Source organism: Chrysochloris asiatica, unplaced genomic scaffold (genome assembly GCF_000296735.1).
Source record: "Chrysochloris asiatica unplaced genomic scaffold, ChrAsi1.0 scaffold00001, whole genome shotgun sequence".
NCBI classification, from domain to species: domain Eukaryota; kingdom Metazoa; phylum Chordata; class Mammalia; order Afrosoricida; family Chrysochloridae; genus Chrysochloris; species Chrysochloris asiatica.
The window spans coordinates 18,439,948-18,467,521 of record NW_006408519.1 but is presented as its reverse complement, the minus strand read 5'-3'; positions in this window follow the sequence as shown (position 1 = coordinate 18,467,521).

Below are 27,574 nucleotides of genomic sequence, written 5' to 3'. Positions count from 1 at the left end.
TTGGTTCTTTTGGCAGCCCATGGCACTTTCAATATTCTCCTCCAACACCATAATTCAAAGGCATCAATTCTTCTACAGTCTTCCTTATTCACTGTCTAACTTTCACATGCATATAAGATTATTGAAAATACCACAGCTTGGGTCAGGCATACCTTAGTCCTCAAACTGACATCTTTATTCTTCAATGCTTTAAAGAGTTCTTGTACAGCAGATTTGTCCAATTCAATACGTCATTTGATTTCTTGACTGCTGCTTCCATGAGTGTTGACGGTTGATCTGAGCAAAATTAAGTCTTTTACAACTTCAATATTTTCTCCATTTATATGGATATTGTTTTTGGTTCTGTGGTGAGGATTTTTGTTTTCTTTACTTTGTTATGCAACCATACCAAAGCATGTGAGTGGTCTTTGTTCTTCATCAGTAGTATTTTAAGTCCTCTTTGCTTTCAGCAAGTAAGGTTATGTCATCTGCATATAGCAGGTTGTTAAATAGTCTTCCTCTAATCCGATGTCATGATTTTCATTGTATAATCCAGTTTCCTGAATTGTTTGCTCAGTATACACATTGAATAATATGGAGAAAGACTACAATCCTAATGTATACCTTTCCTAATTTTAAACCATTCAGTGTCCCCTTGATCTATTTGAACAACTAATTGCCTCTTGGTCTATGTACAGGTTCTTCATGAGCACAAGTAAGTGTTCCAGAATACTCACACATCACAATGTTGTCCATCGCTTGTCATCATCCACACAATTGAAACCTTTGTGTAGTCGATAACAGTCTACTCATGTGAAAGTTGGACAGTGAATAAAGAAGCCTGTAGTAGAAAAAAATCAACAGCTTTCAAAAAGCAAGTTACTGCAGTACTACCTACAAGAGTAAGTATATGAACAGTTCATGGTAGGAAGATCTTCATCAGTAAATGTTTGAAGTCCTCTTCACTTTCAGCAAGCAAGGTTGTAGCATCTGCATATCACAGGTTGTTAATGAGTCTTCCTCCAATCCTGATGCCACATTTTCCTTCATAGAACCCAGCTTCTCGGATGATTTGCTCAGCATACAGGTTGAATAAGTATGGTGAAAGAATACAACGTTGTCACACACCCTTTTTAATTTTAAACCATTCAGTGGTCCCATGTTCTGTTTGAACAACTGCTTCTTGGTCCAGGTACAGACTCCTCATGAGCACAAATCACTGTTCTGGAAAACTCATACTTCTCAATGTTGTCCATAGCTTGTAATAACCCACACAATCGAAAGCTTTTGCGTAGTCAACAAAGCACAGGTAAACACCTTTCTGATATTCTCTGCTTTCAGCTAAGATCCATCGGACATCAGCAATGATATCCCTCGTTCCACGGCCTCTTCTGAATCCTGCTTGAACCTCTGGATGTTCTCTGTCGATGTATGATTATAGAAGTTTCTGTATTACCTTAAGCAAAACTTTACTCTCATGGGATATCAAAGATATTTTCTGATGATTTCCGCATTCCTCTCTTTGGGTCAACTCTCTTTGGAATGGGCACAGATATGATCTCTTCCAATCAGTTGGCCAGATAGTTGTCTTGCAAATTTCTTGGCAAGATGAGTGAGTGCCTCTTGTTTTGCCTTACTTTCCTGAAAGATTTCCATTTTTATCCCATCAATTCCTGGTGTCTTTTTCTTTGCCAATTCCTTCAGTGTACCTTGGACTTCCCCCTTCAGTATCATTGGCTCTTGATCATATGCTACCTCTTGTAGCAGATACTAGCAGCTAAAAGATACAAAAGTGACCTTCCCCCTAGGGCCAACATTCTGAGTTCAGGCTTTTCGTCTTCAGAACTAGAAGAGAATTCATTTCTGTGCTTTAAAGCCATCCTCTGGGAGTATTTTTGTTATGGCAACCCTTGCAATCTAACATACACTTTTCTTTTAATTTGTCAAATCAGTTGATTGAAGTATGCCTAAATAATACAGAAATTACTGAGAGAACTAGGAGAAACATTGCATTAGCATCAACATACAAAGGGGTTTTTGTTGTTGTTTAGTGCTGTTGAATCAATTCCAACCCATAGTGGCCCTGTGTAGGGTTTCCAAGGAGCAGCTCTTGAGCTTGAACCACCAACCTTGCAGTTCAAGACTTTGCAGTCTGACACATTAATCCACAGCACCACGCGAGGACTCCTACAAAGTGGTTGTTGTTGTTGTTGTTGTTAAGTGCCGTTGAGTCAGTTCGGACCCATAGTGACCCTGTATAGGATTTCCAAGGAGCAGCTGGTGAGCTTGAACCACCAACCTTTCAGTCTGTCATATCAGCCCACAGCGCCACACCAGGACTCCTACAAACGGGTGGGTGGGGAATAAACAAACTATGTCTGAAATTTGTGAGGTCTGCTTTTTTGTTGTTGTTGTTGTTGTTGTTTTACTTCTGCAACTGCCCTGGAATCTTGCACTGCATAATTTTTGCATTTTCATTTTAAACATAAACTGCAAACTGAGCAGGAATTAGCCATAAGGAGATTCACTTTGTATGACTGCCTACGAGTGATCCAGTAACTTGGGTGTGGTAAACTTCTCATTGTCCTGCTGGAGAGTCTGGGCTTGTTCTCCTATTAGTTGTAAACTGCCTAAAGGCAGAGAATGCTTGATTCTGTGTTTGTTATTGTGTTACTTTTCTGCAGACATTGGAATTTATTATTTTTCCCCCTTGTAATAAGTACAAACAGAAATAAAGAAATTAGCGTTCCAATTTTCTATGTTGCTGTGTGTTGGTTCAACTGCCTTTTTTAAAAAAATGCTGTTGTGATCTTCCAGAATTGTATTTCTTAGCCTATTTGTGGTGGTGTGTGATAAAGCACTGGACCCCAAGGTTAGCTTGAACCATAAGGCTCATGGTTCAAACTCAACAGCTGCTCTTTGGAAACCCTATACAGGATTCCTATGAGTCAGAACCGACTAGACAACACTTAACAACAGCAACAATTTGTGGTGTGTGTCCAGGTTTATTTCCACAATCATGATTCCATCTTATGGATCAATACCATCATAAAATATAACTAAATGAGTTATTAAAAATATATAAAATGAATGCTACTCAAATACAAGAAAAATGATTGAAAAAGACAAAATCAAAATATGCAAAATTACTCTTAAATTTCTGTAATTATTTCTAAATATTTACTCTCTTTCTGTATTAATAGTATTGCTATGAACTAAAAATAGTTTGCAGGTCAGAAATGCTATGAACTTATTATTTAAGTAGGGTCGTTCTGACTGAATCAATATTTAGCATACTTTATAATGTAAAAAACTCATAGAAAAAAATATTTAAAGTAGTAAATTGTACAACCCACACTCTATAGAAAGAGATCCTAACAACATTATTAATTCTCTCTTATTAAACCAAAACACTATATGCTTAGAAACAGATCACTAGTTATATTGTATCAAAGTAATGTTTTTATTCTAAATACTGCTTCCGTTTACTTCTTTTCAGATTCTGAAAGTCTCATATGCAATCTTACATTGTTTGCTTATATGGAGCAAATTTAATTAACAAAGAAGCCCTGTGGATTTACTAAAATGAAAATTTCTGGTCTCCTGGTGTGGCGCAGTAGGATAAGCACTCCATCACAAGGTCAGTTCGAAACACACCATCCTGTGTAAACTCACCAGCCGCTCCTCCAAAATCCTACACAGGGTTTCTATGGGTTGGGACCAACTTGATGGTCATAAACAACAACCGCCACCATAAATGTGATGGAGGACTGGTGTGGCACTGTAGGGTAAGTACTGGATGCTAACCAAAACGTTAGCTTTTCAAACCCACCAGACGCTCTTCAGAAACCTTATGCAGGATCGCTGAGTGTGAACTGATTACATAGTACTTACCAACAATAACAACATAAATAGGTTAAGAAAGCAAAACTAATTTTGTTTTTTTAAAATGAAATTCCAGAGTTCCTAAAAGCAAAAAATAAAAACCAAAACAAAGTAATTGAGTTTCATTGAGAAAATCATTTAAAACTGAAAACATTTAAAGTTTTGTCAAAATCTTCAAATTGAAATAACTTGTAGTGGCTACTATGCTTGCAATATAAATAATATTATTTGGAAAAATAAGTTATTAAAAATATACCCCAGAATTTTTGAAAATATCTGAAAGTCAGGAATATTTAGGAATTATGTTTTATTCACATTTTAATATGTTTAATATGTAGTATATCATAGTTTTAATATAGAATCAAAAGCTGCTCACCCAAAGGATCATTCTTCCAATTATTAGATAATGGGTTTTTTATTATCAGTTTAAGCATGCAATCTTCACCGACCACAGTAACATTCTTTCCACAATGGGCTGTCTGTCCAGAATACAAAAATAAATAAATAAATAAATAAATAAAAAGATGCCATCGAGTCAACTCCAAGTCAAGGTGACCCAATTTTATCTCCTATATATCTTTAAAGAGAAATTACAAGCCATGATAATTCTTCAATGTATACATACATACATATATATATATATATGTATGTATACATGCAAGAATTATTGGCTCTTGATCGTATGATATATATATATATATGGAGCTCTGGTAGCGTAGTGGTTACGAATCGGGCTGCGAACCTTAAGGTCAGCGGTTCGAAACTACCAGCTGCTCCGCGGGAGAAAGATGAGGCTTTCTACTCCCGTAAAGATTTACACCCTCGGAAACCCTATACAGGGTCGCTATGGGTCGGAATCGACTCGATGGCACATAACAACAACAACAACATATATATATATATATATATATAGTGTAGTGGTTACGAATCGGGCTGTGAACCTTAAGGTCAGCAGTTCGAAACTACCAGCTGTTCCGCAGGAGAAAGAGGAGGCTTTCTGCTCCTGCCTTGGAAACCCTGTACAGGGTCACTGTAAGTCGGAACCGACTCCACGGCACACAACAACAACAATATATATATATATATATATATAAAATCTTTTTAGCATTAAAATATTAATGATAATGATTGAATTCTTTTCTCTGGAATACTGGCAATTCAACCTGCATTAACAGTTAAAGCATTAGAAAAAATGCAGTTAAATTTATGCATTGAGCAACCACAATTGTATCGCAAACGGTCCACCTTTAACAAGAAGGGTAATAATAATGCTCCAGCATATTACAACTTCTTCTACCTCATAATTCCTCATGAAGTTTAATGATAGCTGAGTTTATAAATAACATCTGGTAAATATGCTTTCAACATGCAAATAGAGTTATGAAGCTGACAGCTCACAGAAAGCCTTGAGGATGTCAATATATATTGCAACATTTCTTTAAAAAAATAATATAGTTTGTGTATATGAAGAAAATGAATGGAGTGGGCTGAACAGTAGCTCTCAGTGTTATCTGAGGAAAATAACCTATAATATACTATCTGGTAATAAAAGCACATTGGGAGAGCAGTTGATATTTTAAGGCTACAGAAAGCTTTTCACTTCACTACAAGAGCTACTACTACTGAGAAAGGAATCCACAGTTGTCTAATATTATCATACAAAAATAAATTCAATATAGATAAGAAAATAACAGCAATATGAAGAAGAGAAAACCTGTGGAGTGAAAATTTGTTAACTCTCCAGGAAGAATTCAATAACAGGAAAGTTGGTCTTTTTGAAGAAAGCCTGCTTCACACTGGGCCTCTGGGGCCGTTTGTTCATGTGCCAGGGCACCTGCTATTAATTTCTTACATCCCATTCCAGGAAGAACAATTCCTATTTATGTCTCCCTCCTTCCTTACATCATGCTCTTTTAGGAGCATCTAAAAATAGTCCTAGACAGATACCTAAGACACATAATTTTTGGACAAAAATCTGTATTAGGAGCCATGAAAGTTTTTAACACTTTTTTATGACAGAGGTCAAAAATAAATAAATCAACTTCTCTAATCTATATTATTTCTTCCATTATTTAAGAAGTCATTTAATCATAATGTCCTATTTCTTAAAAATATATATATGCAGAAGGATTTAGTATGTTTTCATGCTAAGGCTAGTTATATTTATTTAATCTTCTTATAAATTATATCCCTATCTTGAGAGTATACATGCAGTCTCAGTTTTTCCTAACACAGTTCTTGGGCATTGCTGCATTTCATACCACAATTCACCTTCCCAAGAATTCCTGGGTTTCTGCTTAGACATTTTACTGTCTTATAAATGCAATTATATTCTTTGGAAGGTAAGTTAATAAAATATATGCCAGACTTTAAAAAAAAAATCTGAAAGTCAGGAGTATTTATGAGTTATGATATACACATTTTTATGTATTTAACATATAATATGGTTTCAATATAGATTTAAAAGTTGCTCACCAAAAGGGTTTTAAACTAATACTTTAATTCATTATTCCTCCAATTATTGGATTTAATGAGCCTACAGACGACGTATTGCATTAGGCAAATCTGCTGCAAAAGACCTTTTAAAAGTGTTGAAGAACAAAGATGTCAGCTTGAGGACTAAGGTGCGCCTGACCCAAGACATGATGTTTTCAATAGCTTCATATGCATGTGAAAGCTGGACAGTGACTAAGGAAGACTGTAAAAGAATTGATGCTTTTGAGTTATGGTGTTGGAGGAGAATATTGTAAATGGTATTGCTTTCCTAATGTCCTTTTCAGTGCTGTCATTATTGGTATAGAGGAATCCGACTTATTTTTGTTTGTTGATCTAATATCCTGCTATTTTGCTGAATCTTCCAGTGAGGCATAGTATATTTTATACTGAGTCTTTGAGGTTTTCTACATATAGGATCATATCGTCTGCAAATAGAGTTTTACTTCCTCTTTGCCAATTTGGGGGCCTTTAATTTCCCTGTCTTGCAGTATAGCTCTTGCTAAGACTTACAACACAATATTGAACAGGAGTGGCAACAAAGGGCATACTTGTCTGGTTCCTGTTCACAGAGGGAAGGGGTTCAGTTTCTCTCCATTTTGAGTAATGTAGGCTGTTGGTTTTATATATATGCTCTTAATTATATTGAGGAATTTCCCTTCAATTTCTACTTTGTTGAGTTTTTATCAAAGAACCAGCTTCCTGTCCTGTTGATTCTTTCTATAGTTTTTCTGTTTTCTATCTCATTTATTTCTGCTCTAATCTTTATTATTTCTTTTCTTTTGGTGTCTGTAGGTTCCCTCTGTTGGTATGTTTCTAATTGTTGTAGATGCTGTATTAATTTTGGTTCTTAATTCTTTTTGGATGTGTGCATTTATTGCAATAAATTGTCCTCTCAGCACCATTTTTGCCGTGTCCCAAAGATTTTGGTATGTTGTATTTTCATTCTCATTTGTTTCTAGGAACTTTGTGAATTCACATTTAATTTCTTCTACTACCCAGTCAATTCAGCAGGGTGTTATTTGGTTTCCATGTATTTGACTTTTTTTTCCTTGGTCTTCCTATTGTTGATTTCTAATTTGATAGGATTGTGGTCTGAGAAAGTGCTTTGTAGTATTTTGATATTTGTAAATTTATGGAGATTTGTTTTGTGGCCTAAGACATGGTCTATTCTGGAGAATGTTCCATGTGCACTGGAAAAGAATTGTGTATTGTGCACTGGAAAAGAACATGTATTGTGCTCTGTATACATCTATGAGGTCCAATTAGTTGATTATGTTAATTATTTCTTCTGTGTCTTTGTCAAGTTTCTTTCTGTTTGCTGTATTCTTTTTTAAAAACAATCTATTAAAATCACCCACTATTATTGTAGATTTATCTATTTCTTTCTTCAAATCTATTAGAGTTTGCTTTATATATTTTGGAGCTATTTCATTGGGAGCCTAAGTATTTATTATGGTCATGCCATCTTGTTCAATTGTCGATCTTTATCTATTATGCTGGTTTTTGCCTTAAAGTTTATTTTATCAGAGATTAGTACTGTCACCCCTGTTCATTTTTTATTGCAATTAGCTTGGTATATTTTTTTCCATCCTTTGACTTTTAATCTGTTTTTGTCTCTGTGTGTGAGATGTGTCTCTTACAGATAGCATATCGAAAGATCTTGGTTATTTTTTAGCCATTCTGCCACTCTGTCTCTTAACAGGTGCCTTTAAACTGTTTACATTCATTGTAATTATCGATAGGTATGGATTAATTGCTGCCATTATGTTTGTTTTTTTGTGGCATTGCTGCTTTCTTTGTTCTGTGTGTCTTCCTTTGTTGAGTTCATGCTTTTTGTGTTCCTTCTATGAGTCTCTTTATAGTTTTATGTTTCCATGTTCTTCTTGGATTTTCATTTTCTTGGTATGTTGTGAAGTGTTAATTTTCTCTGAGGTTGCCTTATAGTCCATTAACTTTTCTCTCCATTTAGTGCAGTCTATTTTATCCTGTAATCTACCCGACGTTCTCACTATCTGGATCTCTGTTCCTATGTATTTACCTTCTTTTACATTGTACTTGTTCTGATCATAGACTGACCTCCCAGATTCTCTGAGTTTGTTCTTATAGTTTTATTATTTTCTAGACTCTTCCTTCTGTCAATTTAATTCTGGGAGGTGCTGCCACGTATGTCAGTCTCACGTTGTTGTCTGTATTTGTTGGTTCTCAGTCCACAGAACTCCCTTAAGGATGTTTTGGAGCGCAGGGTTGGCTTTGACAAAATCTCTTAGCTTCTGTTTATCATGGAATGTTTTGGTTACATGGCTGTATTTGATTGATAGCGTTGCTGGATAAAGGATTCTTGGTTGGCAATTTTTTTCTACAGGGTTTTATATATGTCTCCCCATTGCCCTCTTGCTTGCATGGTTTCTGCTGAGACATCTGAGCTTAATCTGACTTGCTTGACTTTGTATGTAACACTTCTGTTTTCCCTAGCTGCTTTCAGGAATGTCTCCTTATCTTTGATTTTGGAGAACTTAATTATGATACGTCTCGGTGATTTTCGTTTGGGGTCTATCCTTTCTGGGGTTCATTGAGCTTCTTGAATTTTTATCTTTTCACTTTTCAGGATGTTAGAGAAATTATCTTCCAGCATTTCTTCAACTATATCAGGAGGAGAATATTGAAAGTGCCAAATATATCAGCTTGAGGACTAAGGTGTGCCTGACCCAAGCCATGGTATTTTCAATAACCTCATATGCATGCAAAAGCTGGACAGAGAATAAAGAAGATTGTAGAATTGATGCTTTTGAGTTATGATGTTGGAGGAGAATATTGAAAGTGCCATGGGCTGCCAAAAGAACCAATAGATCCATTCTGGAAGAAGTAAAGCCAGAGTGCTCCTTGGAGGCAAGATGGCCAAACTTTGTCTCTCACGCTTTGGACATATTGTCAGGAGGAACTAGTCACTGGAGAAGGATATCATGTTTGGTAAGGTGGAGGGTCAGAGAAGAAGAGGAAGACCCCCAATGAGATGGATTAGCCAAGTGGCAGCATCAATTGACTCAAGTGTGGCCACAGTAGTGAGGTTGGCCTAGGATTGGACAGTGTTTTTTTCAGCTGTGCATAAGGACACTATGAGTCAGTGCCGACTTGATGGTACCTTACAACAACAATAACTGTTATAAGTTAAACACGTGATCTTCAAAGACCACAGGAAGATTCTTTCCACAATAAACCAATTAAAGAGAAAAAAAAAAGTTACCACTGAGTCACTCTAACTCATGGTGACCAAGTGCGTCTTGCACTAGCACAACTGTGCTCCATGGAGTTTCTAAGGTTGTTACCTTTTCCAACCAGATTATCTGATTGAGAGTGTGTTCCTTATGGTACCTCTGGGTAAAATTCAAAGTGCCATATCTTTTTGTTAATGTTCGAGCATAAGCTGTGTTATTCAGGGACTCCCTGTTGTTGATAAGTGCCGTAGAGTTGATTCTGACCCATAGTTACCCAGTATAGGGTTTCCAAGGGGCGGCTGGTGAGCTTGAACCACTGACCTTGCAGTTCAAATGACTTTGCAGTCTGACACATTAGCCCATAGTACCACACCAGGACTCCCTAGCTACCTGTTTATTCAATCCCATGTTGTCAAGTCACCCTACAGGGCAGAGTAGAACCATCCTACATGTGAGCAGATCATAGAGTTTTCTCTCATTGAGTGCCTAGTGATTATGAACTGCCCACTTTTTCTTAGCAGCTGAGGGCTTACACATTGTAACACAAGAGCTCCTTTATCTCCTTTGCTGTTGTTAGGTACCATTGAGTATGCTCAGAGTCATGGTGTCCTTAGCACAACAGAACAAATTGCTGCCCACTGCTGTGCCATTCTCACAATTGTTATGTTTTAATCCATTGTTGCGTCCACAGTGTCAATCCATCATGTTAGGGGTCTCCCTTTTTCTTCTGACCCTTCACTTTACCAAGCATGATGTGTTTTTCCATGGACTGGTCCCGCCTGACTTCATGTCCAAAGTATGAGAAGCATAGTCTTGCCAATATTGCCTTCACAGACATTCTAGTTGCAATCTCTCTAAGACAGACTGGCTTGTTCTTCTAGCAGTCCACAGTACTTTAAATATTCTTTACCAACACCATAATTCAAATGCATAGATTCTTCTATTATCTTCCTTATGCATTGTTCAACTTTCACAGGCATAGGAAGTAATTGAAAATACCATGGATTCAGTCTAGTGACCCCTTTGCTATTTATCAAAAGAGGTCTTTTGCAGAAATGTTGCCTAAAGTTTTACCTGCAGTAGTTTCTCTACACTACTGAAACTTTATCTACAGTACTCTAGTGGAAAGAAGTCATGGTGGCTAGATGTGCTAAGGGTTGGGCTGCTAACTGCAAGGTTGTTGTTGTTGTTAAGTGCCGTTGAGTCAGTTCCGACCCATAGCGACCCTGAACAGGGTTTCTGAGGCTGTAAATCTTTACAGGAGCAGAAAGCCTCATCTTTCTCCCACAGAGCAGCTGGTAGTTTTGAACTGCTGACCTTGTGGTTCGCAGCCCGATTCGTAACCACTACGCTATTTAGCAGTTCATATTCACAAGCTATTCTAAGCAAGGAAGAGAAGATCATCTGCTCTTGGTTTCTAGGAGTTGGAATCCACTTGTTGTTGTTGTTAGGTGCCATTAAGTCGGTATTGACTTTATGACCTTATGAACAGCAGAACGAAACACTGCCGATCCTGGGCCAACCCCACTACTGTTGCCACGATTGAGTCCATTGATGCTGCCACTTGGCCAATCTATGTTGTTGGGGTCTTCCTCTTTTTCACTGATCCTCCACCTTACCAATCATGATATACTTCTTCAACGACTGGTCCCTCCTAACAATATGTCCGAAGTATGAGAGATGAAGTTTGGCCATCTTGCCTCTAAGGAGCATTCTGGCTGCACTTCTTCCAGAATGGATGTATTGGTTCTTTTGGCAGCCCATGGCACTTTCAATATTCTCCTCCAACACCATAACTCAAAAGCATCAATTCTACAATCTTCCTTATTCCCTGTCCAGCTTTCGCATGCATATGAGGTTATTGAAAATACCATGGCTTGGGTCAGGCGCACCTTAGTCCTCAAGCTGATATCTTTGCTCTTCAACACTTTAAAAAGGTCTTGTGCAGCAGATTTGCCTAATGCAATACATCGTTTGATTTCTTGACTGCTGCTTCCATGAGTGTTGATAGCTGATCCAAGAAGAATGAAGTCCTTGACAACTTCAATCTTTTCTCTGTTGATAAGAATGTTGTTTATTGGTCTAGTGGTGAAGTTTTTGTTTTCTTTAGATTGAGATGTAATCCATACTGAAGGCTGTGGTCTCTGATTTTCATCAGTAAATATTTTAAGTCTTCTTCACTTTAAGCAAGCAAGTGGTATATTTGTCCCGCGGAGCAGCTGGTAGTTTCGAAATGCTGACCCTGAGGATAGCAACCTGAATCGTAACCACTATGTTACCAGAAAGAAGCTCAGGTAACGACGTAGTGGTTACGAATCGGGCTGTGAGCCACAAGGTCAGCAGTTCGAAACTACCAGTTCCGTGGGAGAAAGATGAAGCTTTCTGCTCCCGTAAAGATTTATAGTCTCGGAAACCCTGTGCAGGGTCGCTATGAGTCGAAACCGACTCCACGGCACATAACAACAACAACAACAACATGCTACCATAGCTCCTATTCCCTATGAAATGCTCTTAAACAGGGCTCAGTCTATGGATACAAATCCACTGAGCCACGTGCCAGCACAATAAAAGTACTTCTTTTGGTACAACCCGCGTGGCATTGGCAACTCCTTCAAAGCGACTCTGGTAACAATATTATAATACATGAAAAATAATATGGCATCAGGATTAAAGGAAAACTTAATAACATATACAGATGTCAAAACCTTGCTTGCTAAAAGTAAAGAGGACTCGTTTTACTGTGGAAATCAATATGGATCATACCTCCACATAAAGAGAACAAAAATCCTCACAGCTGGGCCAGAAGTCAACACCACAATAATTGGAGAAATTATTGAAGTTGTTTGGATCCAAAATCAACATCCACAGAAAATCTGCTGCAAAAGATCTCTTTTAAACCACAAAGATGTCAGTTTGAGGACTAAGTTGTTCTTGATTCAAACTGTGGAATTTTCAATAGCATGCTATGGAACTCTGATTGAAAAGCAGTTATGAATTGGCCTGCTAACCTCAAGATCAGCAGTTTGAAACTACCAGACATTCTACAGGAAAAAGATGAGGCTTTCTGTTCCTGTAAAGATTTGCAGTCTCAGAAACCCTAAACAGGATCGCTATGAGTTGGAAATGATTCCAAGGCACACCACCACTACCACAATATGCATGCTAATGCTGAACAATCAATAAGGAAAACTGAAGACTTGAAGCCCGCATGTTACTGTTTAGTGAAGACTATTCATGGGCTGCCAGGAGAATGAACTAATAATCTGTCTTGAGAGAAGTACAACCAGAATGCTTCTTTGAAGAAAGGATGGTGAAATGTCATCTCATGGACTTTTGAACTCATACATCTTATCAAAAGGGACCAGTCCCTGGAAAAACTTGGTAAAGTAGAGAGTCAGTGAAAATAAAGAAGTCCTTCAATGAGATAAATTGCCAAGTGGCTGCAAAAGTGGGCTTCAACAACAGTGGGCTCAAAACAGTGGACAGACTGTGAGGCTAGCACAGGACCAATCAAAACAGTGGGATAGACTGTGAAGCTAGTACAGGACCAATCAAAAAAGTGGGACAGACCGTGAAGCTAGCACAGGACCAATCAAAACAGTGGGACAGACTGTGAAGCTAGCACAGGACCAATCAATGTTTTGCTCTATTGTATATAGAGTCGTTATGAGTGGGAACCAACCTGAGGGCATGGAACAACAATTGTGCTATTTGATAGTCACCAGCCACGTAGCACCATTCCACAACATTTATAAAATGTGCTCCCATAATATTCCAAGATCATCAACATTTGTCTTTTAATGTCATTCTGTAACTTTTTTCCCTAACTATTTATTCTGAGAACAGATTAATATATCTTCTGTAAAAATCGGCTAGGAAACAGTCTTCCCTCTTATTTATTATTCCTGCTCATATATAATAATTTTCTTAAAATTAAAGATACAATCATGTGAACTCTGGGTTAAATGAAACTCTGTGCTTCCCCATTTCCTTCAGATAACTTCCAATATACTCTGTCTTATATTCAAAGTATTTTCTTACCTGGTTCCAGTTGACCTTACTTATATCTGTATATTGTTTGCTAAATTGATCAATTATTCATTGTTTAATATGCCTCTTACTATGCCTTTTCTATAAATCAATTCACATTTTTCATTTTTCCTGGAAAGCCCTCTTTCCAATTTCTGACCATATAATATTCATTCTTTAAGATCTTGCTTGTGAAAGTAATTGTATTCTCAAAAAGTAGTCCTACATTCTTTCATAGTGTATCCCCACTTTTTTCAGTTATGTATTGCTTTTACTGGAGATAGTAAGTACTAACATGTTCTACTTGCCACCATTCATCTGACAGTTTATCGTACCATGGTGGCTTGTTTGTTGTGATGCTGAAAGTTATGCCTCTGGTATTTTAAATACCATCAGGGCCATCTTTGGTGGACAGGGCTTCCAGACTAGTCTGAGCTTCCAGACTAAGACAGACTGTTGTTGCTAAGTGCCACTGAGTTGGTTCCAATTCATAGCAACCCCCTATAGTGTTTCCAAGGAGCAGCTGGTGAGCTTGAATCGCCAACTTTGCAGTCCAAAATGACCTTCCAGTCCAGCACATTAATGCACAATGCCACACCAGGACTCCAAATAAGAAGGTTTAGCAGAATGCTTCTGAATGTGTAGCCACTGAAAACTTTATGAAAATCACTTTAACACTGTCAGATAGCACAAGAATATTGACTATTGAAACATTATTAATAGCACCAGAATATTGTCAGATATAATGCTGGAAGATGAGCCACTGAGATTGGAAGCCACTTAATTTGAGGATGAGCTGCATCCTGAAAGCAGAGTTGACAGTGCTGACACAAATGGAGTAAAGTTTCTGCGACCTTCATTTGCTGATGGGACACAACTCAAATTAAGGAGAAATAGCTGTAAACACCCATTAATAATCAGAACATGGAATATATGAAATACAAATCAAGGAAAATTGGAAGTTGTCAAAAGTGAAATAGAATGCAAAAAGATTGATATTGTAGGCATTAGTGAGTTGAAATGGAGTGGGTCATTTTGAATCTGACAATCATATGGTTTGCTCTGTGGAAAAGAGAAATTGAAGAGGATGATGTCACATTCATCATCAAAAAGAAAATATCAAGAGCTAGCTTGAAGTGTAATGCTGTCTGTGATAGCATAATATCCATACAACTACAAAGAAGACAGTTAATACCATTATAACTCATATTTATGTGCAGAGCACTAAAGCCTGTGATGGTGATATTGAAGAATTCTGCCAACTTCTTCAGTCTGAAACTGATCAAACATGTAGTCAAGATGTATTAGTAATTTCTGAACACTGAAATGCAAAGCTTGAAAATAAAGAGAAAAGAGTAATGCTCAGTGGTTGGAAAATATGGTCTTGATGATAGAAATGATGCTGGAGATAGCATGATAGAAATTTCTAAAACCAATGACTGTTTCATTGCAAATACCTTTTAAAAACAACATCAAAGATAAGTATACACATGGAACTCACCAGATGGAATACAAAGAAATGAAATTGACTATATCTGTGGAAAGAGATGGTGGAAAAGCTCTATATCATTAGCCAAAACAAGGCCAGGGGCAGACTGTGAAACAGACCATCAATTGTGCATATGCAAGTTCAGGCTGAAACTGAAGAAACATTTTAAAAGTCCAGAAGAGCCAAAAGATGACCTTGAATGTATCACAATTGCAATTAGAGATCATCTCAAGGACAGATTTGATGCATTAGATATTAATGACCGAAGATCAGAAGAGTTATTGAATGACATCAAGAATATCATACAGGGAGAAAGCAAAGGTCATGAAGAAAACAAGAAAGAATGATAAGACTAAAATGGATGTTAGAATGGAATCTGGAACTTGGTCTGTAGTGCAAAGATGCTAAAGCAAATGGAAGAAATGAAGAGGTAAAAGAGCTGAAAGGAAAACTTCAATGGGTGTGCCAAAGAAGACAAAGTTAAGTATTATAATGAAATGTGCGAGGACCTGGAGTTAGAAAGTCAAAAGGAAAGAACACGCTCAGCATTTGTCAAGCTGAAATAAATGAAGAAAACAATTCAAGCGATATTGACACATTCTAGAGGCAAAATATTGAATTATGCAGAAAGCACTGAAATAAGATGGAAAAATACACAGAGTCACTTTTCCAAAAAGAAATGGTTGATGTTCAAACATTTCAAGAGGTAGCAAATGATCAAGCAATAATGGTACTGAAGGAAGACGTGTGAGCTGCCTGAAAGCACTGGCAAAGAACCAGACTCCAGGAATTGTTGAAATACAAATTGAAAATTTTCAATAAACTAATGCAGCACTGGAGGTACTCACTCATGAATGCCAAGAAATTTGTAAGACAGTTACCTGGTCAACTGATTGTAAAAGATCCATATTTGTGTTGATTCTAAAGAGAATGCAGAATGTGGAAATCATTGTGTGACACCATTAATATCACAGGCAAGTAATATTTGCTTAAATAAATTCCAAAACATCTGAACCAGTACATTGACAGGAAACTGATAAAGATTCAAGTCAGATTCTTAGGAAGATGTAGAAGGAGGGATATCTGTTGCAGACCGTGTAAGACTGGTCAGAGGTTCGAGGCCCTATAGGCCCGAGTGTAACAGATCTAGCCATCTGGCAGTCAATGGCAAATTGTTTTTCATCTTAATATTCAGTTACATGTATTAATTTAATACACGGAGCCCTTGATAATCCACAGATAACTGTGATATTTTCCTAAAGCCTAAGACTAAAAGTTGCAAGGTCAAGCCTTCCTCCAAAGGATTAACTAAAAACATCTTAGCTACTTCACAGTTCCTTGTTCTACAGACAAAAAAGCCATCCACCCTGAATCTCTCCCAAGTGTTAGCTATTCAGCCAAGTTCCTGAAAACCTGGCTCAGGAAGCTGAAACAGTGGGACTCCGCCCAAGCTTTTGTCCTTACCTCTCACCTTCCCCCACCTGAGCTCAGGGGCTATAGATATGTTAATTTATCCTGAGAAACCAAGTTGCTGGGCTGGGATTTGAACCAGTGAAGTACGATGTAAAGTTATCTGAATGTCTGGAAAAGTACTGATGTTAGCTGTACCTTGCCTAAGTCCCTCCCAGCTTGGTATGAAGCTCCTCCCCTAAATAAAAGGAAGGCGCAGAATGAATCCAGGTGTATTACGACTGGCAAGGTGTGCGTTACAGCATGCAGGGGCACAGTCCAGCCTTGCAACCATACTGCCTGTTTAGCTAAGATGTTTACTATGCAGGATATTACGGCCTTCGTGGCTGAGATGTTTGCAATGCAGGATCTACCTGATGTCAGTCCAGCATTCACTCTGGTTTCGGAGTGTCTCTTTGTCTCTCTCTTTGTCTCCTTCTGTGTATTCTTGATATATCTTTACCGCCGTCAGGTATCTCCTCCTCATGAACCGAACCCCTATGTCGAGGCGGGTCCCCGACAGATATCATTGGCTGAAAGCATAGAACACCAAAATGGTGTTTACCTGTGCTTTATTAAGTATGCAAAGGCTTTCAATTGTTTGGACAACATTGCTAAGAATGGGTATTCCAGAACACTTAATTGTGCTCATTAAAAACTTGTACATAGACCAAGAGGCAGTTGTTGGAACAGATCAAGGGCACACTGAATGGTTTAAAATCAGGAAAGGTGTGAGCCACGGTTGTATTCTTTCACCACACTTACTCAATCTGTATGCTGAGCAAATAACTGAGAAAAAGGATTATATGAGGAAGAATGTTGCATCAGGATTGGAGAAAGATTCACTAGCAACCTGTAATATGCAGTCAATACAATCTATCTTGCTAAAGCAAATGGAAGAAATGAGGTCCAAGAGCTGAACAGAAAATTTCAAAGATCAGCTCGAGAAGATAAAGCCAAGTATTACACCAAAATGTGCAAAGATCTGGAATCAAAACACCAAAAAGGAAGAACACACTCAGCATTTCTCAAGCTGGGGAAACTGAAGAAAAAATCCAAGTCTCGACTTTTGTTATTGAAAGATTCTCTGGGCAAATTATTGAATGATGCGGAAAGCATCAAGAGAAGATGAGCAGAATACACAGAGTCACTGTACCAAAAGGAAATGGTTACTGTTCAACCATTTCAAGAGGTAGCATATGATCAAGAGCCAATGATACTGAAGGAGAAGTCTAAGTTGCATTGAAGGAATTGGCAATGAATAAGGCAGCAAGAATTGATGGAATAAAAATTGAAATATTTTAAGAAAGTGAGACAGCACAGGAGGCACTCACTTATCTCTGCCTAGAAATTAGAAGACAACTATCAGGCTGACTGATTGGAAAAGATCCATATTTGTGCCCATTCCAAAGAGACCCAACAGAATGAGGAAATCATCGGACAATCTCTTTGATAACCCATGCGAGTAAAGTTTTGTTAAAGGTAATACAAAAATGGCTACAATCATACATTGACAGAGAACATCCAGAGGTTCAAGCCAGATTCAGAAGAGGCTGTGGAACAAGGGATATCATTGCTGATGTCCAATGGATCTTGGCTGAAAGCAGAGTATATCAGAAAGATGTTTACCTATGCTTTATTGACTACGCAAAGGTTTTTGATTGTGTGGATCATGACAAGCTATGGACAACATTGCGAAGTATGATCCCGAACACCTAATTGTGATCATGAAGAATCTGTACCTGGACCAAGAAGCAGTTGTTCAAACAGAACATGGGAACACTGAATGGTTTAAAAATTTAAAAAGTCTGCGACAAGGTTGTATTCTTTCACCATACTTATTCAACCTGTATGCTGAGCAAATCATCCGAGAAGCTGGGTTCTATGAAGGAAAACGTGGCATCAGGATTGGAGGAAGACTCATTAACAACCTATGATATGCAGATGCTACAACCTTGCTTGCTGAAAGTGAGGAGGACTTAAAACATTTACTGATGAAGAAAGATCAAAGAGCACAGCCTTCAGTATGGATCACATCTCAATCTAAAGAAAAAAAATCCTCACCACTGGATGAATAAACAACATTCTAATCAATGGAGAAAAGATTGAAGTTGTCAAGGACTTCATTCTTCTTGGATCAACTATCAACACTCATGGAAACAGCAGTCAAGAAATCAAAGGACGTATTGCATTAGGCAAATCTGCTGCACAAGAACTTTTTAAAATGTTGAAGAACAAAGATGTCAGCTGGAGGACTAAGGTGCTCCTGACCCAAGCCTTGGTATTTTCAATAACTTCATATGCATGTGAAAGCTTGACAGTGAATATGGAAGATCATAGAAAAATTGATGCTTTTGAGTTATGGTGTTGGAGGAGAATATTGAAAGTGCCATGGACTGCCAAAAGAACCAATAGATCCATTTTGGAAGAAGTGCAGCCGGAGTTCTCCTAGGAGTTGAGGATGACCAAACTTGGGTCTCGCATACTTTGGACATATTGTCAGGAGGGACCAATCACTGGAGAAGGATATCATATTTGGTAAGGTGGAGGGTCAGAGAAAAAGAGGAAGATCCCAGCGAGATGGATTGGCAAAATGGCAGCATCAGTGGGCTCAAGCGTGGCAACAATTGTGAGGTTGGCCCAGGATTGGGCAAAGTTTCATTCTATTGTGCATAGGGTCACTATGAGCCAGTACCAACTCGATGTACTCTATGAGTCAGTACCAACAACAACAACATGGATAATTATTCTAAAAAATTAGTATCTTTAAATATTCATTTGTTATTTTGCTTCTTATTTAATGAACTATTTCAGTAGAAAAAGTAAAATCTTGGTTCTTTATAATAATGACCCCAAAGCCAGAAAGGGCTTGGAATTAAAACATTCTAACATAAAATAAAATCATAACGTTATAGACATATAAAAAGAAAGTTTAATTAGCTGAATCAATTCTTTGTTTTATGAAACTAAAGCTGTAACTTATGTGAAGGATCTTTTATAAACTGAGAGAAAGTTGTATATATATATAAAATAATCTGCTGTTACAAATTTGCACATAATTGAGACAACTCTTAAAATATGCTAGTGTTGTTGTGTGGTATTTGCTAAAGGATATGAGTGGCAATATAATCATATATTACACTAGAAAATCTAATAAAAATAGTTGTTTGTATAATGTATGATTTCTGCAGTAAGAAAATAACATAATATGAGAATAGAAGTGATTATCACTTATTGCAAAAAATAAATGTCAGTATGTAGTACAGTGAATTACTTAAAATGTCCCTTCTAGCTGTAGCTTTTGAAGTGACCACCAATTATTGCATTGTTGTTGGAGTTGTTAGGTGACATGATCAAGTTGGTTCTGACTCCCACTGACCCTTATGCACACTAGAATGGAGCACTATCTAGTCCTGTGCCATCCCCACAATTATTGTTATATCTGGGCCTATTGTGGCAACCAGTGTGTCAATCCATGTCAGTGGGCGTCTTCTCTATTTCACTGACCATCTACTTTGCAAAATATAATGTCTTTCTTGAGGAACTGGTACCAAATGACTGAATTGTTGTTGTTAAGTGCCAGCAAGTCAATTCCAACACAGAGCGACTCTGTTTAGGGTTTCCAAGGAACAGCTAGTGGGTTTGAACCACCGATCTTGTGGTTCACAGTCCAGTGCTTATCCAACAGCACCACACCAGATGTCCTAAATGACTGAGCTGTTGTTGTTTTTGTGAAGTGCCATCGACTCGGTTCTGATCCATAGTGGCCCTTCATAGGATTTCCAAGGAGTTTGCCAATCTTGCAGTTCAAATTGACCTTGCAGTCCAGCGTAATAACCCACAATGTCCCACCAGGATTCCAAATGACTGAGTTGTTGTTGTTGGTAAGTGCCATCGAGTCGATTCCAACCCATAGCAACCCTGTATAGGGTTTCTGAAGAGTAGCTGATAAGCTTAAACCACTGACCCTGCAGTTCAAATGGCTTTGCAGTCTGGCGCATTAACCTACAGTACTATTTCAGGAGTCCAAAAATGACTGAGTAGGACTATGCAAATGTGATGTGCTTTAGTCCCGTCAGAAGGATTGGATAGCTTGATCAGAATGTAAGAGTGGGACAATCCAAAATAGGTGCATGAAATGCTAACATGGGGACTGGTGAGTTTTGCCATCTTGCTAGGTTTAAAATGAGTCATCCCAAAGGTAAAAAGGGTTATCTCACAACAATTAAGAGAGAAGAGTCAGGATGTTAGCATGTTCATGCTATGCTATGAACCTTCTTAATCCAGAAAACAGAGATAGTGAGAATCTGAGAGAAATAGCAATAGAGAAAAGGTGGTAGCAGAGGAAGAAGAACCTAGAGAGCAGCCGAAGACTGAGCAGTGGGCTTCCTAGCCGAAGAGTGAGAAAACTGAAAGCCTTTAGGCAATGATGCTTGCTGGCAGAGTGGAGTGCATTGAGGCTTAAACCAGCGAATCTTGTAGTGTTAGCAATAGTGCTGGAAGAGACAGGCCTGGGGGCACAGTTGTGAAAAGGCTGCTCTAATTAAGGAACTCTATTTTGAGCATTGCTGAAAATGAATTGTAGCATGTTATTTTCATTACAACCCCCATTATAGTGAGTATTGTCAGTTAAGTGTGGCAATATCAATGACTTATCAAACCAGGAAAGAAGTAGAAAGTGCCATAGGATGGCCAGGTGGTGTCAGAATTGGTAAAAAATAATGCTAGAGAGTAGAGGTATGCCTAACCTCCACTTTGTAGGAATGATGTTGGGTTTTTTATATTGATTCTCCTTCCTGTTTATGAAGCTAGAGGAGATTAGACACTTCCACCTCATGCCATTTTTGCATAATGTGTTTAAATATAGTTTCTATAATTTCAGATTATATAATTTGGTGATTTTTATCATTCCAGAAAAGAGGCACTATAATTTTCCATTAGCATAGTTTGTTCAAACAAACAAACAAACAAACCTAGATTTCATCCTCAAAGAAAATACATTTTTCTATGAGCTTATTATACAATGCCCCCGTACTCCAGAGATTAAAATGTTATTTAAGGTCAACTTGCATTCACTGAAGTAAAAGAAATAAATAAAACAATCAATCATTTTATCTTTGTTCAGTAAATATGCTTTACAGAGTATCTGGCATAAAATGTATTTTCCACAAATGCTTATAGGATATTATATATTATAATTTCTTTCTTTACAATTGATAATAATTTTACAGATAAATTTATATCTGTTTCTGTTTTTTTTTTTGTTTATTCTAACAATAAATGTAGGAAGTTTTTATAAAGAAATTATGCAAACTATTTTTGGGTAACAATTATCTAATAGTCTGAGTGACTATTTTCAAAATATACTTTAGTATTACAATATTTATTCAAATTGAACAATATGAAGAAGAAGGTGCATCAGGATTGAAGGAAGACTCATTGTCGGATAGACTATCACTGTATACAGTATGGATTACATCTCGATATAAAGAGAGCAAAAATCTTCAAAACTGGACAAATAATCAACATACTGATTGTCATTATTGTTAAGTGCTGTCAAGTTCATTCCAACCCATAGCAAACTTGTATAGGGTTTCTGGTGAGCTTGAACTACCTACCTTGAAGTTCAAATCAACTTTGCAGTCCAGCACATTAACCCACAGTGCCACATCGGGATTCTAACATTCTGATAAGTGGAGAAAATATTGAAGTGGTCAAGAATTTAATTTTTCCTGGATCCACTATTATGAAACTCAAAAGTCATGGTGTCACCTAACAGCAATAACAGAGATAAGCACAATATTTCAGGTATTGTACATTATTCATTAATATTCCACATGAGTTCCTATTGTTACAAATAAAGAGGGATCTTTCTTCTTGTTGCCTGATATTCATTCCTCCTCCCTGAGGAGCGGCATCACTCATCATTTAATATCATCTCACATGTATATTTTGCAGTTCCCTCTTTAAAACAAATTTTCCTTGGCAATTTAAATATAGATGGAAACCTCTTTTGCAATGATAAACCTCCCTTGTTTCTGATTTCTATTCTGGTTTCCCCCTTTGTCATAGTCTATTTCATTTTAGAGAGTTTTCACAGCCCTTTAAAGACAAAGGCTGCAAGTTTATAGAATTCAGTGCCTTAAAGCTTTTCATAAAATATCAATTGTGTGAATTAGAACTCTACTGTGTTTGGGTGAAGACTTCTGGTGTGACGCTGTAGGATCAGCACTGGCTGCAGACTACAAGGTCATTAGTTCAAACCTATCAACTGCTCCTCAGAAACCCTATACAGGGACACTGTGAGTCAGAACTGACTTGATGGCTTTTAAAAACAACGTATGGGTGAAGTACATGGTTTCAGTCACTCATGGGTCAATTATTTCTTCTTAGGATTTTGTTTTGAAAGGTTGTCAAGCTTCTTGCTCTTTCCCAGGCTGAAGGATAGAATTTTACCAGGATGACAATCTCCAGGCCTCTGATCTAATGCAGCCTACTGCCTCAACAGTCTTGGAAAGACAATCAGAACACCAGATTCCATGTTGATGTTACTGCTGGTTGCTCTGCCACTCTTTCCAAATCTCTTATCTTTGGAATTTCATTATCCATTCTCTTGGAATGCTTGCTCATTTATATCTTTTTGTGGATCTTTGCTGTTTTTCTCCCTTTTTTGACTTGCTTTCTGGTCTGAGTAAATCGCACTGTGTACTAGTTCCTGAGAAATGAAAAAAAAAATGGTAATAAAAAGTGAATTTTTGTGACCTTATACATCTGGGACCATCACTCATCTGTCAGTTTGTTCTACTGTGATGGCTTCTGTGTTGCAAAAAGTTATGCCATCAGTGTTTAGATACCAGTATGATGACCCGGAGCTCTGGTAGTGTAGTGGTTCTGAATCGGGCTGTGAACCGCAAGTTCAGAAGTTCAAAACTACCAGCTGTTCCCCGGGAGAATGATGAGGCATTCTGCTCCCGTAAAGATTTACAGCCTCGGAAACCCTGTACAGGGTTACTATGAGTCTAAACCAACTCCACGGCACATAACAACAACAACAACAACAATGATGACTTATGGTGGACAGTCTCAGAGGAGCTCTTAGATGATGACTGACTAGGAAGAAGGAAATGCTGTACACTTCTGAATGGTTAGCCACTCAAAATTGTGTGAATAGCAGCAGCATATTGTTTAATAGACTGTCAGAAGATGGTTTCTCAGGTTGGAAGTCACTCAAAATGCAACTGGGAAAGAGCTGCCTCCTCAAAGTAGAGTTGATCTTAATGGCATGAATGGGAAAAAGACTTCAGGACCTTCATTTGCAAATGGATCACAATCCAAAATAGGGAGAAACAGTTGTGAACATCCATTAGTAATCAGAACATGGAATGTAAGAAGTTGTTAAAAATGAAATGAAATGCATAAAGATCAATACCCTAGGCATTAGTGAACTGAAATGGACTGGTATCGGCTATTTTGAATCAAACAATCATATTGTGTACTATGCTAGGAATGACAAATTGAAATGAAATGGCATTACATTCATCAACAAAATGAGCATTTCAAAACCTGTCTTACAAAGCACTGGAATGCAAACTACAAGGTCAGTGGTTTCAGCCCACCAGTTGCTCTGACAACAAAAGATGATTCTCTGTGCTCCTGCAGATATGGACAGCCTCAGAAACCCTCTATGAGTCAGAACTGACTCATGGGAACTTAATATCAACAGCAAGGAAAACCAGTTAATACAACTATTATTCAAATTTACATGCCAACCAATAAACTCAAAGATGATAAAATCAAAGAATTCTACCAACATTCCATCAAGATACATTCATGTCACTGGTTATTAAAATGTGAGAGTTAGAAACAAAGGGGGAAGATCTGTAATTGGAAAATCTGGCCTTAGTGATAGAAATGGTGCTAGAAATCACATGATAGAATTTTTCTAGCCCAATGACTTATTCACTGCAAATACATTTTTAAACAACATGAAAAGCTGTTATACAAATGGAACTCACCAGATGGGATACACAGTAACCAAATTGACTAAATCTGTGGAAGAGATGATGGAAAAACTCACTATCATCAGCCAAAATAAGGCCAGGGGCACACTGTAGAACAGACCATCAATTGCTTATATGCAAGTTTAGGTTGAAGAAGAAGAAAATTAAAACATTTATACAAGAGCCTAAATACGACCTTGATTATTTCCCACCAGAACTTAGAAACCATCTCAAAAAGAGATTGAATGCAGTAGACACTCATGACCAAAGACCAGAGGAGCTGTGGATTACATCAAGAATACCAGACATGAAGAAAGTAAAAAGATTAAAAAGACAAGAAAAAATGAGAAGACCAAGATAGATATCAGAAGACATTCTGAAACTTGCTTTTGAAAGTATAGGAGCTAAAGCAATTGGAAGAAATGATGAAGTAAAAGAGCTGAACATAAAATTTCAAAAGACAGTTCAAGAAGACAAACTCAAGTATTACAATGAAATGTGCAAATTATCTGGAGTTGTAAATCAAAAGGGAAGAACATGCTCAGCATGTCTCAAGCTAGAAAAAAGCTGAACAAAAAATTTAATCCTAGGCTTACAATATTAAATGGTTCTATGAGTAAAATTTTGAAAGGCACAGGAATCTCCAAAAGAAGATGGAAGAAATACAGTCGCTGTTTCGAAAGAATTGGACAATGTTCAACCACTTCAAGATGTACCATGATATAAAGAATTCATGATGTTAAGAGAAGAGTTTTAACCTGCACTGAAGGCAGAAAACAAGGTTCTAAGAATTGATGAAATGCAAACTGAAATGTTCAACAAACAGATTCAGTTCTGAAGGTGCTCACTCATCTAAGCAAACAAATTTGGACAGCCACCTGGGCAACCAATTGGAAAAGATCAATATTTGTACCAAACAAAGGTGCCCCAATGGAATGCAGAATTCATTGACCAATATCATTAATACCACCTGAAAGTAAACATTTCCTGAAAGTAATTCCAAAACAATTGTAGCAGTATATTGATGGGGAGACACCATATATTCAAGCAGGATTCAGAAGAGGATGTGGAATGAGGGATATCATTGCTGACATTAGATGGATCTTAGCTGAAAGCAGAGAATACCAGAAAGATGTTTACTTGTGTTTTATTGCCTACCTGAAGGCTGTCAATTGTGTGGATCATGACAAGCTGTAGATAACATTGAGAAGAATGGGTATCCCAGAACACTTGATTGTACTCATAAGAAACCTGCATAGACCAAGAGGCAGTTGTTCGAACAGAGCAAGGTGATAGTGAATGGTTTAAAATCAGGAAAGGAGTGTGCCAGGCTTGCATCCTTTCACCACATTTACTCAATCTGTATGCTGAGCAAATAATCTAAGGAGCTATATTATATGAAGAAAAATGTGACATCAAAGTTGGAGGAGGACTCATTAGCAACCTGTGTTATGCAGATGATACAACCTTGTTTTCAAGAAGTGGGGAGGATTTGAAATACCCTCAGATCAAGATCAAAGTCTACAGCCTTCAGTATGGATAGCACCTCAGTGTAAAGAAAACAAAAATCCTCACAACGGAACCAATAAATAATATCATGATAAATGGAGAAAAAGATTGAAATTGACAAAGACTTCATTTTGCTCAGATCTTCAATTAACCTCATGGAAACTGCAGTCAAGATATCAAATGATGTATTGCATTAGGCAAATCTGCTCCAAAAAAACACAACTCTGTAAAGTGTTAAAGAGTGACGATGTCACTTTGAGAAGTAAGATGTGCCTGATCCAAGCCAGTATATTTTCAATCACCTCTTATGCATGTGAACATTGAACAATGAGTAAGAAAGACTATAGAACAAGGGTTGTTGCTGTCGTTAGGTGCCATCAAGTAGGTACCGACTCATAGCGACCCTATGTACAACAGAATGAAACACTGCCCTATCCTGGGCCAACCTCACAATTGTTGCCACGATCAAGTCCACTGATGCTGCCATTTTGCCAATTCATCTCAATGGAGGTCTTCCTCTTTTTCGCTGACCCTCTACCTTATCAAACATGATATCCTTCTCCAGCGACTGGTTCCTCCTTACAATATGTCTGAAGTATGAGAGACAAAGTTTGGCCATCCTGGCTTCCAAGGAACACTCTGGCTGCACTTCTTCCAGCACAGATCTGTTTGTTCTTTTGGCAGCGCATGGCACTTTCAATATTCTCCTCCAACACCATAACTATAAATCATCACTACTTCTACGGTCTCCCTTATTCACTTGTCCAGAATAAGAGTGGTAAACCTTTTTTTTTTTGAGAAAATTTATATCATTCACAAGCCATACAGAATTATGAACTTAAAAATTAGCCTTCTATATTTGGTACTGTATTTTTAATATATAAAGAATATGCTCTTGACCTAGAATAGGTTTAGTTAGTACTTATGATACGAGGTTATGGGAGGGGGGCGCTGTTTTAATTTTGCAGGGTCTAGCAATTCTGCATTATCAGTTTGTTTGAATTAACCTTATTCAGTGTCAGACTTTAATAACTACTAACTGAGACTGCTAGCAACACTCACATTTTTTTAATGGATTATTTTGCTTAAATAACTTGTCCCAATAGAGCAGGCTTTCAAGAGACAAACAACTCAGTTACAGGGAGTGCTTTGTTCACTTCAAAAGGTGCCAAGAAAGCAGAATTCAATATTAAAAACTTCAAAATTCACTGCTATTTTTTTTTAAGGTAGCATTTCCTCCTGGGTAAAGGGGAAGGCTAGAGTCCTGGTATGGCACTGTGGGGTAAAGCACTGGAATGCAAGGTCATTTTGAGCCACAAGTTTAGCAGTTCAAACTCACCAGGTGCTCCTTGGAAATCCTATACAGGATCACTAATAGTCGGAATTGACTCAATGACACTTAACAACAACAGCATTTGATGCTGTAGGATTGGCGCTTGACCTCAAAGACATTTGTACCTCAAGGTCTGTGGTTTAAGCTCTCCAAGGATCTCTCAGAAACCCTATACAGAGTCGGAACCATCTCG